Here is a 12172-nt window from a genome sequence, read left to right on the forward strand (position 1 = left end):
TTATTTTCTATATTTAAAAAATATTTACTTTTTGTCTATTTGGAAGGATGAACCTAACCAAAGAACAAACCAAACTAGAGAAAAAAAACCTTTTTTACCAAAGCAAACCATGTTAAAAAATTCTTTTTTTGGTAGAGTTCTTTTGATTTTGCTTTGAGATTTTCCAATCCAACATCTTATTCAGACAAAGTGAATCCACAAGTTATATTTAAATCATACTGTTTATTTATAACATTTTTGTTGGTGTACAAAGATTTGTATCACATCAGTATTGTTTTGATCTATTAGAGATTGGAGGCATACTGCCTTGGAAAATGCACAATTCCCACAGTGTATCTTTGCAGTTTTACACAAGCAGACCTATACACACTTTGTATGCATTACCAGTTAACCAACAGCTACATCATTAGCAGAATTTTAAGCTAAGATATCCTGTTTCTTAGCAAGGTTTACTAACATGATTCATAATTGCAGTTGTCTTCAACTTATTGCAACTGATTATACATATATATGTATATATATGGAAATATATACATGTCTTTTAAGAGAATTAGAGATCACTCTGATAGCAATGTTTAAAAGACTGAAAACTTTGACCTGTTTCAAATTTGGAAACAATAGTTTACTAGATTGACATACATCAGTAATCCATACTGCTAAAATTGGTTCTTATTCACTATTAATCATCTCTCTGTATTTTCAAACAAATAGCTTTAAACAAGCTTATCCTAAATTAGTTGTGAGTATACAATATGATGGATTTGACGTTCTTCATGAAGTTATAGAATATTTACACACCTACCTTGTTTAGGCTATTTAGTATGCATAGGTCTGGGCTGAAGGCAAACATTTATAAATTGCATCCTGGGCTGCTTCTCTTTGATGGGTGTATCCACCACGTCTTTGACCATGAACTATTATAGCAACTTTCTGGTGGGCTCGGCTTGGAGAGTTTAAAGAGACTAAGAAGTTGTGACAGAAAAAAAACTGCTGAGAGTTTGTTTGGAGGACTATAGTTAGAAAGATTTCTGTCCCCTTCACTCTTTTCTTGTTCCCTCTCCTTAGAGATAGCTCCCTTTCCTAGATGACCACCCTCAGCCCAAGACTAGGTATAATTCACTACTTTAGTCTTCCTAGAAGGGAAGGTATTAATTCATCTAGGTAAATAAAGTTCACTTGGTTTTAAATCAAGTGGATTTTCTCATCTATGTAAGAAAGAAATCTCTTTTACAGCATCTATCCATGGACAGGAGATAGAGACATGAGCAAATTAATAAAAAATAATTTGCCAGTTCTACAATCACACCTCCAAAATAATTAAATTATGTGTTCACAATTTATAGTAATCCATGTCTATGTGATCTAAGTGTTTGTTGCTTAACACAAAGGCTAAGACTAAAAGATCTCTGGAGGGAATTTAACAGTTCCCATACATATATGTATCTCACTTCAAGGTTGGGACTAATGCTTTGGAAAATGCTTGAAAAAATGGATTTTAGAGAAATTGTAAAATCTGAGATAAACAATTTATTGCATACAAGCCAAAATAATATGGTGGGAAGCTTTAACTTACCTATAAACCCCCCCAAACCAAACAAGCAAATAAACCAACCCTCCAAATCCCCAAACAAACAAACAAACCTCACAAAAACAAAACCAAAACCAAAACAAACCAACCAAATAAAAAACAAAACCAAAAATCCCCAGAACACTCAGAAAAAGCCAAAACTCCCAAATTTGTAGTATTAAAACCAAATCTTATCAAAACAATTTTAAAGTCAATAAATTATGAAAAACTCCCTTTTTTTTCCAGAAAAATAAGTTAACTAAAAACTATTCTGAATTTTTACTTACTTTATGATTCCTAAAATTCTCAGAGAATTTTTTTTGTTAGAAGAAACTGCAACTGAAATCAACAAGAAAGAGTCTGAAAGAAAAATGGAAGCTAAATTAAAATGATTGTGATTACCACACAGCGTAGTGAATGTGCATCACATTATGTGACTGAATTATGAGTAGTGCATATGAATTAGATGCACATATTCAAATACAGAATTAACTATATATAACTTATATACACATGTGTGGATACAATATCAAAGAAGCTTCATGAAATTTCTAGCTAAGAATTAGCCATGTGTGTTTTATTTCTATTTATAATACATCCATTATATCAGTTTACCTTTTGTGATTTTCCTCAAACGTGAAAGGAAATGGCTTTCAAATTCATGTGTTCTTGCTAAAAAATGCCAGATGCCAATAGCTGCCTTGTCAAAAGCTTCTTAGTTTGCATCAGAAATAAAAGTTCCAGTTCAGGACCACTTGAAAACCACTCTCACAGGGCCTGCGATTTCATCCTCATCCCCCAGCAGCTGGAAAGCAGGGAGTAGATGGGCAGACCAGCAGTGCAGACAGTGTATTAATCTCTGCCTTTTTCTTGTTTCAGCTACTTCCATTACAGCAGGAGTAAGTGGGGTTTGAAGATTGCTTATGGTGTAAAAAAACACTAGCCTTAATTATGAGAGTTTTTTGGTTTAACTTGGCAGATTTCAACATCCTCAGTGGAAGGCAGAGTACTGAACTTGTTCTCTGCATATTTTTTTTTCTTTTTTTAAATGTCAGATATTGAGCAGGGTTTTTGAAAAAATTCAACAGCTAGAGACTGGATGACTTCAGTAATAAGAATACAGCCTGGAGAAGGTACATAAATCTGTAGCCTTGCTGTGCATAAAATTGCTTTGGTAGCCCTGCATCTGGAAAGACATGAGGTTTGATCAGTGTGGTTCGAAGGAATGCCATCAGCTACACAAACTAAACCTGCACCTTAATTACCAAGTCATGCTGTTTTTCTCCAAGCAATCTTATAGTGAACTTTTTAAACAGATATAAAAGCAGTGGTGAGTTTGCAAATATGACATTAAACGGAATAAAGTTTCCTCTCACCCTCAAGAAAATGTAGGGGTGACTCTGAATCATCCCTATAGGCCTACACAGGCCACCTTCTGCTTCAGTAAGACTCTTAATGCCATAAATGTTTGATCCATATGTTTCTTTCATGATTCATCCCTGAGCAGCTCCATATGTCAGGACTGGTCAGACAAGGCTTTTGAAACTCCCATGAGCAGAGCTGGTGACTAGCAGACATATGCACGTTTGTTTCACAAGTTGTTATTTGCTGTTTACAGGCCCATTCAGTCGGACTGAAGAATAACTGGGAAGAGAACTGCTGAAGAGATCATCAGTAACATTAAACTGGATAAGTAAAAATTTATCTGGAACTATATGTGTTCCTTTCTTGTACCTGCGCTTCTATTGCAGGGCTGAGTATAAGCTAGTCCTCTTCCTTCTAGGACTCCTTGGCTATGCCCAATCTGCAGAAATTAGGCTGGTGAGCTGACTTCAGCCCAGTTTGCCCACCTTGGTGTCTCACTAAGAATAAATCAGGCTGAGTGGGATCATTAGCATGCATATTTCCAGTGGGTGGTTAACAGACTGGGATTTACTGCAGCAGGTAAGCCTCCAAACAAAGTAAACAGGGTTTACAATTCTGGTATTGGTAGTCTTGAGTTGAGAGAAGGGTCCAGTACATGGACCTTATCACCACAGTGCCTGGAATAGTACAGTATTACAAGCATTCAGCTCCGTGGGACTCTTAGGAAAAGCAAGGTAGGAAATCATTATTCTCACTTTTTAAGAAAAGCAATGAAGCATGCAGAGAGAGGATGAAGCAGTTCACAGTTCCTCCTGGCTTTATTAGTCAGAAGTATCTATATTCATAGAAACATGAATAATTTCTATCCTGCATTCTCTAAAAAACCCATTTTTTAAGGTTGTATAGTGCACAAGTGATATTTCTTGAGCTCAGGAAAAGTAGTACATGTATATACATCTACAGTACTTCCCAAAGGAAATGGAGGCTTAATGCTGGGACCAAATAAAGTGCCCTTGTCTTTATATATACGTAGGCAGACACAGGCATTGGGCTCTCAAAAATATGTATTAACTTAAGAAATGCAGGAACCTATTACTGGCATGGTTAACTAAGTCTGGATCAAGTGCCAATTACAGGCAACTGACTAAAGAAAACCTGGGTCTTGATTCAGGTCTTGCTGTAGCGAAGGTAAGATTTTTTTTTTAACCTAATAGAATAAAAGCATATGGGGCATGAAGATTCAGCTATCATAAATATTCATTACTATTAATATAAAAAAGAAATATGACCCGTGTATATGCAGGACTTTTCACAGATTTCTCAAATTTGTGCCAAACTTCTATAAAGAGAAAATCTCATGTGCTGAGTCCATGCGTGAGGAAAAAAATCAAACTCCAAATCACATTTTTATTATTATCTATAAAACCATCATATAATTTCTATATTTTACAACTGGTATTTTTCAGTCCTTATCCTAAACCACATTTATAACAGTTTTCAACTTACAATGAACTCTAATTGAACTACTGCTCAAAAATTTGGATGAAGGTTTACAGCATAGTTTGTGCCAAGTAAATGCATTTCAGCAGGTTAGCAAGTTTTACTTAGAGTTCTACTTCAATAGAATAAATTATTTCCATTCAAATTGATTGCATTAGAACAGAGAAGTATTAGTACCCTAAGCAATTTTAAGATTAAAAGGAACTGTTCAATAGTCAAGCACATACATTCTTTTCTTTAAAAATTTACATCGAAGGCTCCTTTCATCTGCATAACATCTTTCAAAATGGAAGAAAATTTCTTGCATATTACTTAAGATTAGAATAAAAATATTGTATGGTTGAATAGACTGACAAATATTTTGCTGATTAACTAATTTTGTAGGTAGTGGAATATATTGATTGAATTATTCAAGAGATAATACAAACTTTTGTTCAATTATTGGAGAATTTATTTTAAGGCAGTGCTCAATCAAAACTTAAAAATAAGCAGAGAAGAAGAGAGGAATTTCATAAATATGGTCTTGCCTGTTACAAAATCATGTTGCCATTCTTCTGCTACAAAAATCTTGAAAACCTTTCTGCATTGTCTTTTCTCCTCGAGAGTGATCCTGCGTGCATTCTCAAAGGAAGCAGCGGCGTTATAGATGGTGTGTCTCCAGGTCACCCAGTTGGAGGCCAGAGTAGACCAGTTATGTTGATCAATATGGCCAAGGCTGAGATGTTGTTTCAGGGAGTCCTTGTATCTTCTCTTCGGGGCTCCTCTCTTGCAGCAGCCAGTGGCAAGTTCACCATAAAGCAAGATCTTAGGGAGGCGGTGGTCCTTCATCCTTGAGACGTGCCCTGCCCAACGCAGCTGTGTTCTCAGCAACATGGCCTCAATACTTGTGACTGCTGCTTGTTCTAGAACAGATGTATTGGTCACATAATCTGACTAGTGAATGTTTAGGATTGTACGGAGACAGCGTTGGTGGAAGCGTTCTAGGAGACGCAGGTGGTGGCGGTAGATGACTTATGATTCAGATCCATATAAGAGAGTAGACAGCACTATGACTCTGTAAACACTGATCTTTGTACTTTTCTTCAAGTGTTTATTTCACCAAACTCTTTTATGAAGCTTTCCGAAGGCACTGTATGCCTTTGCTAACCTGTTGTCTATCTCTCCGTCAATCTTACCATCCGAGGAGATGAGGCTACCTAGGTAATTAAACTGCTGGACTGATTTGAGCTCTGATTGGCCAATGGTGATATGGGGATGATGGGGGACTTCCCGAGGTACAGGTTGATAGAGAACTTCTGTCTTCTTTAAGCTGACTTCCAGCCCAAAGAGCTCAGCAGTGTCTGCAAAGCAGGATGTTAAACGCTGCAGAGCTGCTTCTGTGTGGGCCACAAGGGCGGCGTCAACAGCATAAAGGAGCTCCCGGACAAGATGGTTTAAGGTCTTGGTGTGGGCCTTCAGTCGCCTTAGGTTGAAAAGGCTTCCATCAGTATGGTATCGAATGTAGATACCGTCCTGATCATTGAGGTCTGCAGTGGCCCTTTGGAGCATCATGCTGAAAAAGATTGTGATTAGGGTTGGTGCAAGAACGCAGCCTTGTTTTACACCATTGGTAATTAGAAAGGGCTCAGATTTTACAGTGATGTTCTACAGTTTGCCAGGGGTGAGGGGCCCAAAACTTCTCCCTTTAAATTTTTCTAATGCTCACCATTGCTTTAAACATTATATCTGACAAAATTTTGCTAAAGTTAGACTTCATTTGGGGAGTCTATTTTTTACCTTTTTTTCCAAAAGAATTAGAAGTTTTAAAAAAAATTACAGAAGATTTAGTCTCAAATAATCATTGCAACAATAGTAGTTGTAATAAATTATAATTTCTTCACATGACTGAGAGAACTACTCCACTTATGTCCTAATTTTTATTTTTTTTCCCTTTTGCTACTGTCAGTAAGGAAATGAATAGCAAAACAGGGAAACAAATTTGAAAAAAAAAAAGAGACTTTTCTCACTTTTTTTTTATGTGTACCAAAGGCTAGAAAAAAAATTCAAAAAGTGGACACGATAGTTTAAAGCCATGAACATTTATTACATTGCAAACACAAGTTTGAAATTAAATTCTTTTTCACATTTACCAGCTCCTTTTTTTTTTATTTTCGATGTACCTCAGTATGTTAGGCTGACTGTGCTGATATGTTCTCTGGGAACTTGAAGGTTTCTGTGGGAACCAGAAAGTTCATCGGCAGACCTGAAGATTTCCATAAATTTTTGATTCAAAAATTTGGAAATGTACTTTTTGAACCATGGAATAACAAATGAGATTTGCAAAAGTACTCTATTTATTTTTTAGTTTCTGAAAAAGCTAAGCATTTACATACACACCTTTCTGTACCAGAGTCTTATTTATCATTTTGATCACATGTCTCTAAGCAAGCATTAAACAAACATTTATACCATAAAATTGACCAAAGAAAAAGCAACTGAAATAACAGTAAATAGGGAACTGGGTTGAACTGAATTAAACAAAATGAAATTATCTTTGCAAATGAAAACTTATATACTGAGAAAAAGAGTTCATAATTGCCAGAATTAAGACTGTACCATAAAAATAACACATGTACAGCATACAGACAATTTGACACAAACTGTCAATGCAGTTTTGTTGCAAAAACTGACAACATAATCTGCAGTTCTATGAAGAAGGGAATAGTTGTTATATGTATGTGATAGTAGTGAGATGTATCAGAATAACATAAAAAGTTCTCTAGTCCACATTATGGAAAAAGGGGTGGAAAAAACAGAGAGAAAATGGAAGACAGTGACAAGTATTACTTGTGGAGTAGAAAATGCATTCCTGCAGATGACACAGCTCAACCCACTTAGCTTAACAAAGAAACATTAAGAGTGGCATTGAATGCAATATATATATACTTCAGATATATGGGGTACTAAAAGACCATTCAGTCTAGTAGAAGAAGGTATGACAAGAATGAGTGTTTAGCAGCTGATGGCTATTTCAAATGGCAAATGATGCACACATTTCTAACAGGATACATGGTCAGCCATTAAAACAAACTGTCACTGATAACGGAGTTCTAGATTTTTCTAATCTTTATACCTTCAAGCCAACACAGGATACCTTCATGGAATAAATGTCTCAGCCAAAGAAAGGTTCTTTTGGAAAAACCAACAGATATGTAAACACAGAGAAAATCCTTTGGTTTTAAATGCTTAAAAATCTTCAGGACACCCACTTAAAGTCATGGGGACTTCATTGTTAGAGTTTATAACAATTAGCAATTTTAGAGTGTTATTTTGATCTGGGACTGTAATTGTGATCTGGGACATTCTACTAATTTTAAGTATACTTTGAAGTTTTTAGGAGTTTAAACAATACTTTGAATATTCAGTTTTGTTGACATAGAACTGTGTGGAAAACAGCTTGTGTTCCACTGAACATATGGAACACACTCTAGCAGCTTAAAAAACATAAGCCTAAAAAGTAGAATAAAACCACTGCAATTCATCTGTATGTCAGTTCAGTGATTTTGAAATTGTCATTGCATAATGGTTCTTCTAAATTAATTCTGTTCAGAAACTATTCACTTTCACTATTCACTTACGTAATGAAAAACTACTTTGTTTTGTTGGCATAAAAATAAAGCCTGGACGAGATGGAACACACATCACCATTGGTAACATACATACAGTTAAACTTAATCTAGTCTTTTCTAGTTTAGAAGCAAAAAAGATAATGACCTTTCCTGTCTGAAATTTGGATGAGTTCAACATGTTCCTGTACAATGTTTCAGTCTTAATGAAAATATTATTGTTGAAATAAAATTTTTCTCTTTTGCTGTTTCATTGTTTTTGCAAAAGTGTTAACAACAGACATCAATGTCCTTGATTGATTTTAAGGGAATTGTTTGATCAAATCCCAGTGACCCTAAAATTAATTTTATTAAAGTACAATAACAACAAAAAAATACTTGATTCTTCAGATGTTATATTTTTCCCCCATTAAATGCACACCGACCTACCTCTGGTGTGAAAGCACATTTCAAAAAAGTATTAAAGTGATTGAATCTGTAATCCCTAGAACATTAGCCTGATGTGATTATTTCTATTGTTCAAATAAGATTATGACTACCTTAAATCTTCATTTCCAGATATTATCTGACATGTTCTACTTTCAAACAGAAAAGCATTACAAGAGAGAGCTACTGTGAAGGTTTGGGAACCTGCCTAGTTCAATGAATTTAATATATGTATTTTAAAATAACATTTTGAATTGAACTATAATGTAACAGTCTAATCTAGTGCAACCAAAAGTGCCAAATACTGCATTGAAACCCAGATGTATAAATGTTAAAAAATAGAATGTGAATCATCTGTCACCCAAAAACACAGCCCTGGTATTGAGCTTTGATCAAAACTGGCTGAAAGTCACCGTATGCCCTATTTCATACTCTTACTTATTGGAAATACTTTCAAACTAGGCACTTCTAAAAAAACCTTTTCAGATAAACTTTTGTCACAGATCTGTTGAAGATCTACATATCCAGACACTTGCTAGATTTCCAAAATCCCATATATTTTAGGACTCCCCACATCTCACCATCCTGCAGCACTTTCTCCCTTGGCCCTCAGGTTATATTTTATATTCACAGCCACTGACCCCTTCATGGGAATCGAACATTCCAGTCTGTCTGCCGTGCTGCTCATCCTCAATGACAGGTTACATTTGCTTTTTTTCAGAAGAGATTTTGCATAGCTCATGCATACACACATGTCCTTCTGCACATTCGTGTACGCACATTTATTAACCAGAGTTTCACAAGATCACTCCAGTGCACTTAATAGCTCTATTGAATCATAGAATCATAGAATCATAGAATCGATTGGGTTGGAAAAGACCTCCGAGATCATCGAGTCCAACCCTTGGTCCAAATCCAGTCCATTTACTAGATCATGGCACTCAGTGCCACGTCCAATCTGCGTTTAAAAATCTCCAGGGATGGTGAATCCACCACCTCTCTGGGCAGCCCATTCCCAGATCTTAGGGCTGAGTTCAGATCCTCTGGTGTGACAGAAGGGTTTTTTCTTATTCCCTCTTTGCCCGCTTTCTCAGCTATTGTGTCTTTCCAACTTACTTCTGTGACCTTGGACACACCCTCACTTAAGTGTTACCCTTCTACTGCCCCAATATATTTTTGCATTTCTTTCCCAAAGTTTCCTGGGCTTTTCACTGACTTTTCCTTATAGGCGTCCTTCTAAGGAGCTCTCTTAAGTGTTCATCATTTGTCTTAGCTACAGACTTTTCAAAACTGTCCATTAATCAACAAGTAAGTAAACTCTATTTTTATTATTATAGTTACCATATACTACAAGACCTATCAGCAAAAAATGTATACATAAATGCATCCCTTGATGCAACAATTTTTACAGAAACAATTTTGCAATTGAATCTAAAATTTTAAATGCTATCTTGATGGATTTCCTAAGACCATCTAATTTATTAATACCTGTAGATCAGGAGATATTTTCTTCCTTAATTTATAACTATGCTTCTGAAATGAAGATAATTCAAGTTTTTCTAATGGTTTCATTGAACTTTAGGATCAACCTCCCTGCACAAACGTTGTCCGCAACCACATAATATGGAAACTGAACACATAAAGAATGCTAGTACTGTTTACATACATTATTTATATTGTTGGTAACTGCTCCCACTCGTATCACATCATATCACATCTATAAAATCTCTGGAAAACCATGAGGCTTCTGTAAATTTTCTCTGTAAAAAATACTAAGAGTCTAGCTAAGCAGAAAAAAAAACCTTACATGGTTCAAGGAAGTCTGTCAAATTGTATCCTTGACTAATCATATCTGCTCAAGGTTGTTAAAAATTTGGTATTTAAGAAATACATGAGCACCTAAATAAAATTCAGCACCTATATTATTAAAGAAGGGGGGAAATTCAATAAGGAAACAGATAAATAGCCTAATATAGTTTTAGTGGCTGAACTTCAAGCTCATTTAGCTAATAAATAAAGTGGCGTCATACAGGATCTTTGCTGTTTCAGGACTTTTCAACACTTTCATAAACCATTTGAAAAAAGGGAGGAGGAAGCCACGAGAAGATAAAATTTGCTGATGATAGTTATTCAAGGCAATAGAAAGAAGGGCAAGAAGAAATAAACTGATAATGATGAAATCAGTGTAGGTAAACTCACACTGGTGCACATTTGGAAAAAAAAAATCCCAATTTTACATACAAAGTGATGAGCTCTGAGATTACTTTTTCCACACAGAGATGAGATCTTTAGAATGGGCCTGTAATAAACTGTTCAATGAAAATGTCAGCTCAATACTCGGGAGCAGTAAAAAAGAAAATAAAATTTAAAAAAAGAATAAAAATACAGCATATAATATGATATTATATTATATTGTATAAAATTATCCTGGGTGTTCTTTGCAGTTCCTACTACCCCCAGAACTATCTCAAAAAAGGAACTAGGAAAAGATTAGATAATCAAGGACAGTCATGAGGGTTGTTCAAATTGTGAAAAGAGACAGCTAATAAAGGGAAAGCCCACCCTTATAAAGTCATATGTTACACTGAAAAGATAAAAAAGGAAGGACTAGTCCAAATAAGACTAAAGACGTTGAACTAGTGTAGCTAAAAGCAACCCACCAAACAAAATATAAATTCTTGATAGCTCATAGCAATTCTGTGGAATCCTGACACAAGGGGATGTGGATGATAAACCTTTACATGAGTTTAAAAAGCAATGGGAGAAGTTTGTAGAAGAGAAATCTATTAAGGGCTAGCAATCAAAGGACTAATCTCAGGTGCAGGAAGTCCTTTAGATACCATTTTGCTGTGGATTAGGACTCTAATAGAGCCCATAAGAGCATTTTATCTGCTTCTAATGTCACAGAAAGTAATGATAGAGTTAAATTGAAAAAAAAAAAGAGGGGGGGAAATTTCAGATGCAAATATATGTAGTGAAATAAAAGGCACCATCTTTTTCTGTCTGTTACGGGTTTGAAGTATCCTGTTTTGTACCTATCACCTACCCAACCTACATCATCACATGGATGATAGCCTATCCCTCATGAAAGTTGTTAACTTCGTATTCTGACATGCATGCATGTTTCCTCTGTTCTTTAGGGTTCAAACTCATTGGGATAAGCAGTGGGTTCCTGTGGTTATATTGTCCCTGAATTTAACTAGAAGCATGGTAGAATAATATGGCAAATACAGCCTTAAGTCTTCTAGTACTAGGTCACAAATGCTGCATCCTGACTTGAAGCACTGGGTTTGCATCAGTTCCCTCCCCCCAGCTGCTTCAGACATTAAACATGATTGAAAGTTTAAGTTTTTTCTGTCATGTTTGATGCTGTATTAGATTGCCTTTGCCACTTTAACTTCATGTCAGATCAGATACCAATTGCTCTCTCATCCCTGACATTAAACCTTCATGAACTCCTATCCAATGCTCTGGTTGATTTGACAGACATTTGACTGTGGATTCCTTTGGGAGCTTTCGCTGGGTCTGCACACACAGATCTGCATTAATGACGCAGTGGCCTTATGGAGGTGTGCCTGCTGCATTCCATTTTCTGAGAAGTTTAAAGGGAATTATGTACCCAGCTCAAATTTTGTTTCTGTTTGTTTTGTTTCTTTTGCCACTGATAAAAATAATCATTGTTTTGTACTCTTTTAAATATTTAAATCAT

The 12172-nt window shown here is 35.6% G+C and overlaps 1 long non-coding RNA gene across 1 annotated transcript in view; it reads right to left on the bottom strand.

Moving 5' to 3' along the window:
• Positions 1-808: 808 nt before the first annotated feature.
• LOC108640348 overlaps positions 809-12172 on the bottom strand; it is a 32166-nt gene continuing 20802 nt past the window's right edge. Inside the window, exons 2-3 of the long non-coding RNA XR_001921117.2 lie at positions 1855-1927; positions 809-962 (exon numbers count right to left, since the gene is read on the bottom strand). This is a non-coding gene — a long non-coding RNA (uncharacterized LOC108640348). The remainder of the gene's footprint in view (positions 963-1854; positions 1928-12172) is intronic.

Source organism: Manacus vitellinus, unplaced genomic scaffold (genome assembly GCF_001715985.3).
Source record: "Manacus vitellinus isolate BGI_N305 unplaced genomic scaffold, ASM171598v3 scaffold_1_pilon, whole genome shotgun sequence".
NCBI classification, from domain to species: Eukaryota; Metazoa; Chordata; class Aves; order Passeriformes; family Pipridae; genus Manacus; species Manacus vitellinus.